We start from the raw sequence: 5807 nt of genomic DNA, 5'->3' as shown, positions 1-5807 counted from the left end.
ACTAGGAACCCCATTCTCAGTTCAATGGTTGGCTGTGAGCATCCATCTCTGTATTTGTCATGATCTGGCAGAGCCTCTCGGGAGACAGCTATCTCAGGCTCCTGTGGGCAAGCACTTCTTGGCCATCAGCAATACCGTCTAGTTTTGGTGGCTGTATATGAGCTGGATCTCCAGGAGGGGCAGTCTCAGGATGGCCTTTGCTTAGTCCTATGCTTCAAACTTTGTCTCCATATTAACTCCTGTCAGTATTTTTGTTCCCCCTTCTAAGAAAAACTGAAGCATCTGAAATTTGGTTTTCCTTCTTCTTGAGTTTTATGTGGTCTGTGAATTGTATCTTGGGTAATCTGAGCTTTTGGTCTAATATCCACCTATCAGTGACTGCATACCATGTATTTGTGTGTGTGTGTGTGTGTGTGTGTGTGTGTATGTGTGTGTGATTGGGTTACCTCACTCAGGATGATAGCTTCAAGTTCCATCCATTTGCCTAAGAATTTCATTAAGTCATTGTCTTTAATAGGTGAGTAGTACTCCATTGTATAAATGTAACACAATTTCTGTATCTACTCCTCTATTGAAGGACATCTTCAAGAAAGAAGGTTCTTTCTTTCTAGCTTCTGGATATTGGTATTAGGTCTTCTATGAAAGTCTGAAACTCATCTGGTCATTGGCTTTTTTTTTTTTTTTTTTGGTTGGGAGACTTTTGATGACTGCTTCTATTTCTTTAGGAGTTATGGGACTGTTTAGTTGGTTTATCTGATCCTGGTTTAACTTTAGTTCCTGGTATCTGTCTAGAAAATTTTCTATTTCCTCTAGATTTTCCAGCTTTGTTGATTATAGGCTTTTGTAGTATGATCTGATGATTTTTTGAATTTCCTCAGTTTCTGTTGTTATGTCTCTGTTTTGATTTCTGATTTTGTTAATTTAAATACTGTTTCTCTGCCCTTTGATTAGTCTGACTAAGGGTTTATCTATCTTATTGATTTTCTCAAAGAACCAGCTCCTGGTTTTGTTGATTCTTTGTATGGTTCTTTTTGTTTCTACTTGGTTGATTTCAGCTCTGATTTTGATTATTTTCTGCTATCTACTCCTCGTGGGTTCATTTGTTTTGTTTTGTTTTGTTTTGTTGTTGTTCTAGAGCTTTTAGGGGTGCTGTCAAGCTGCTAGTGTATGTTCTCCCCAGTTTCATTTTGAGGCACTCAGAGCTATGAGTTTTTCTCTTAGCACTGCTTTCATTATATCCCATAAGTTTAGGTATGTTGCACCTTCTTTTTATTAAATTCTAAAAAAAATCCTTAATTTCTTTATTTCTTCCTTGACCAAGTTATTATTGTGTAGAGCGTTGTTCAGCTTCCATGTGTATGTGGGCTTTCTGTCATTTTTGTTGTTATTGAAGACCAGTCTAAGTTCATGGTGATCTGATAGGATTCATGGGGGTATTTCAATTTTGTATCTGTTGAGGCCTGTTTTCTGACTGATTATATGTTTAATTTTGGAGAAGGTACAACATGTTGCTAAGAAGAAGTTATATTCTTTTGTTTTAAGAGAAAATGTTCTATAGATGTCTATTAAATCTATTTGGTTCATAACTTATATTAGTTTAACTATGTCTCTGTTTAATTTCTTTTTAAAAAAAATAGAATACAAATAAAAGTTTATTGTACAAAATTTCATAGTTCACCAAAACTAAAAAAAAAAAAAAAAGGTGACTCTCTTCCTAAAACTTCACCTTCACTTCCAACCATTTAGAATGACTGACTGTGATCAGAACAAACACTGTAAATAACACCAAGTCCTTTAAAACTGGCCTTCCACGTGTTACTTCTTGGCATAGGTGATCTTCATGGCATGGGACAGTGTGATCTTAAACCCTTGCAGAGCATCTCTGGCAGCTCCAGCCTGTCCATCATTTTCAAATTCTACAAATGCAATGTCATGTCTCCCTGGCACCAAGCAAACTTCCTTGAAACCAGGGAACTGGTTGAACAAAATGGATAACGTCATCTCATTCGGCTCCTCTGGTAAGTTATTAAGGAACAGGATATAGTTTGGAGGGTAATCAGGGACCTGAGGATTTGCTGCTGCATTTCCTTGGGTATTAGCTGCATTTGGTGTTCCCTGACCAGGCTTTTTGTTCGCAGCTGCTGCAGCCTGTTCCATGGTCTTAGCTTTCTTCTTTTCCTTTTTCTTTCCCTTGTCAGCAAAAGTACCACACATTTTAGATATTATATCAGAATCTGTTTTGGTGTATTGAATTCTCATTGGTTTACCATAAAATGGAAATCCTTGTAACTGTCTCAAAGCATTTGCAGATGAGCCCAGTTCCTTAGATATAATAAAAGCCTGCCCCCTCATCTTCATGGTCTTTAGAGCCACAATATCTACTACGTGTTCAAACTGAGAAAACAGTATAGAGATCTCTTCAATTCTTATTTTTAAATTTTGTCATTCATGCTGTTGATATAAATCGGGTGATTTGGTCTGACATTCATGTTTTGATAAAACCCTTCAAGTAGCCTGAAGTCGGCGAGGTTCGCTTGAAGCTCCTCTGTTTAATTTCTGTTTTCATGAGGTGCAATGTGTTCTTTGAGCTTTGGTAAGATTTCTTTTATGAATGTAGGTATCCTTGCATTTGGAGCATAGATATTCAGAATTGAGATTTCACCTTGGTGGATTTTTTCCTTTGATTTTTCACTTCCACAAGTATGAAGTGTCCTTCCTTATATTTTTTGATAACTTTTGGTTGAAAGTCAAATTTATTCGATATTAGAATGGCTACTCCAGCTTATTTCTTTTTTTTTTTTTTTCTTTTATAACTTTATTTTACAAAACAAAGATAAATGTACAGATTTTAAGCATTTTTTGCATAAAATTATACAATACATTTTTGTCAGTACTTTTTTTCAGATTTTAAAATAATTTTTACATAAAACTATATGAATATATTTTTTAGTCAGTACTTGATTTTTTTTAAAGGTTTGATAGTATGCATTGAAAACTTAATAGTTACAATGAACATAAAGTACATGTAAAACAAAATGTAACATGGAAATAGTCAAAGTTTTCTTGTTGTGTAAAGATTTTTTTTTGTTTGTTTTGTTTTCTTTATTTCTTGGACTTCAGACAGTCTGTGAGTTGTTTCTGGGGCAGTGTGAGCCTCTGGGGTTAGCATCCCACTATCAGTGACTGCATATTATGTCTGTTCTTTTGTGACTGGGTTATCTCACTCAGGATGATATTCTCTAGATGCAGCCATTTCCTTAAGAATTTGGTTAAGTCATTGTTTCTGGTGGCTGAGACTCCAGCTTATTTCTTGGGACCATTTGCTTGGAAAATTGTTTTCTAGCCTTTTACTCTGAGGTAATGTCTGTCTTTGTCACTGAGGTGTGTTTCCTGTATAAAGCAAAATGTTGGGTACTTTTTACGTATCCAGTCTGTTAGTCTATGTGTTTTTATTGGGGAATTGAGTCCATTGATGTTGAGAAATATTAGGTACCAATATTTGTTGTTTCCTGTTATTTTTGTTGTTAGAGGTGGATTTATGCTTGTGTGACTTTCTTCTTTTCGGTTAGTTCAAAGATTACTTTTTTACTTTTTCTAGGGTGTAGTTTACCTCCTTGTGTTTTCCATTTATTATCCTTTCTAGGACTGGATTTGTGGACAGAATATTGTGTAAATTTTGCTTTATCGTTGAATATCTTGGTTTCTCTATCTGTGCTAATTGAGAGTTTTGCTAGATATAGTAGCCTGGGCTGGCATTTGTGTTCTCTCAGAATCTGAATGACATCTACCCAGAATCTTCAAGCTTTCATAGCCTCTTTGAGAAGTCTGGTATGATTCTAATAGGTCTGCCTTTATATGTTACTTGACCTTTTTTTCCTTACTGCTTTTAATATTCTTTCTTTGTTTTGGGCATTTGGTGTTTTGACTATTATGTGACAGGAGGAGTTTCTTTTCTGGTCCAGTCTATTTGGAGTTCTGTAGGTTTCATACATATTTATGGGCTTCTTTTTCCTTGGGTTAATCAAGTTTTTTTCTTTAATTTTGTTGAAGATTTTTACTGGCCCTTTAAATAGGGAATTTTTGCTTTTTTCTATCCCTATTATCCTTAGGTTTGATCTTCTCATTGTGTTCTGGATTTCCTGTATGCTTTGGCTTAGGATTTTTTTTTGCATTTTTTATTTTCTTTGACTGATGTGTCAATGTTTTTTATGGTATCTTTTGCCTCCAACATTCTCTCTTTTATCTTTTAGATTCTGTTGGTGATACTTGTGTTTATGACTCCTGATCTCTTTCCTAGGTTTTTTTATTTCCAGGGTTGTCTCCCTTTGTGATCTGTTTATTGTTTTTATTTCCATTTTTAGATCCTGGATGGTTTTGTTCAATTCTTTCACCTGTTTGGTTGATTTCTGTGTTTCCTCTTTAAGGGCTTCTACCTGTGATGTCCTGTATTTCTTTAAGGGAGTTATATATGACCTTCTTAAAGTCATCTAACATCATCATGAGTTGTGATTTTAAATCAGAATCTTGCTTTTCTGATGTGTTGGGGTATCCAGAACTTGCTGTTGTGGGTGAACTGGGTTCTGATGATGCCAGTTGGCTTTGGTTTCTGTTGCTTAGGTTCTTGGACTTCCCTCTCACTACCTGCTTATCTCTGGTGTTAGCTGGTCTTGCTGATTCTGACAGTGGCTTGACCCTCCTGTGCTCTCAGGTGTGTCAGCACATCTGGGGGACCAGCTTTCTCCAAGAGGGGTCTGAGTATCAGGGGTCAGCTCTGGCTCAGCAGACTCTATTTTTAAATTGGGGTATGTGGGTTGTTTTTAAGTACTTTATAAATTTTGTATATTACCCTTGTCAGATGTAGGGTTGGTGAAGATCCTTTCCCAATCTCTAGGTTGCCGTTTTGTCCTAATGACAGAGTCCTTTGCTTTACAGAAGCTTTGCAGCTTCACGAGGTCCCATTTATCAATTGTTAATCTTACAGCCTGAGCCGTTGGTGTTCTGTTCAAAAAACTGTCTCCTGTACCAATGTGTTCAAGGGTATGTCTCACTTTCTCTTCTATGAGATTTAGTATATCTATTTGGTTTTATGCGTAGGTCCTTGTCCACTTGGGCTTGAGCTCTGTGCAAGGTGACAAATACAGATCAGTTTGCTTTCTTCTACATGCAGACTAGCAGTTAGACCAGCACCATTTGTTGAAGATAATTTTTCCCCCCACTGTATGGTTTTGGGTTTTTCATATATCTATCCATTTTGCTGAAAGTGTTTATCATCTGCAGGAGTTCTCTGGTAGAATTTGGGGTCACTTATGTATTCTATCCTATCATTCCCAAATAGCGATACTTTGACTTCTTCCTTTCCAGTCTGTATCCTTTGGTCTCCTTTTGGTGTCTAATTGCTCTACTAGAGTTTCAAGTACTATATTAAATAGACAGACGAGAATGAACAGACTTGACTTGTCCCTCATTTTAGTAGAATTGCTTCAAATTTCTCTTCATTTAGCTTGATGTTGGCTATTGGCTTGCTGTATACTGTTTTATTATGTTTAGTTATGTGCCTTGTATCCCTGAGCTCTCTAATGCTTTTGACATGAAGGGATATTTTGTTGAAGGTATTTTAAAAACAATGAGTTCATGAAATTCCTAGGCAAATGGATGGAACTTGAAGCTATCATTCTGAGTGAGGTAACCCAGTCACAAAAGAACAACCATGGTATGTACTCACGTATAAGCAGATGCTAGCCCAAAAAGCTTGGAATACCCAAGAACTTATGAAGCTCAAAGAGAAGGAAGGCCAGAAAGTAGATGCC

At 36.4% G+C, this 5807-nt stretch overlaps 1 pseudogene across 1 annotated transcript; it reads right to left on the bottom strand.

The window, feature by feature from the left end:
• Positions 1-1815: 1815 nt before the first annotated feature.
• LOC308413207 (U2 small nuclear ribonucleoprotein B''-like) lies at positions 1816-2489 on the bottom strand (annotated as a pseudogene). Its single transcript has one exon. The product of its transcript is annotated as a U2 small nuclear ribonucleoprotein B''-like (transcript).
• Between the last annotated feature and the right edge of the window lie 3318 nt (positions 2490-5807).

Source organism: Micromys minutus (assembly GCF_963924665.1).
Source record: "Micromys minutus genome assembly, chromosome: 31".
Classification (NCBI taxonomy): Eukaryota; Metazoa; Chordata; class Mammalia; order Rodentia; family Muridae; genus Micromys; species Micromys minutus.
This window is presented reverse-complemented; position numbering and strand designations above follow the sequence as displayed.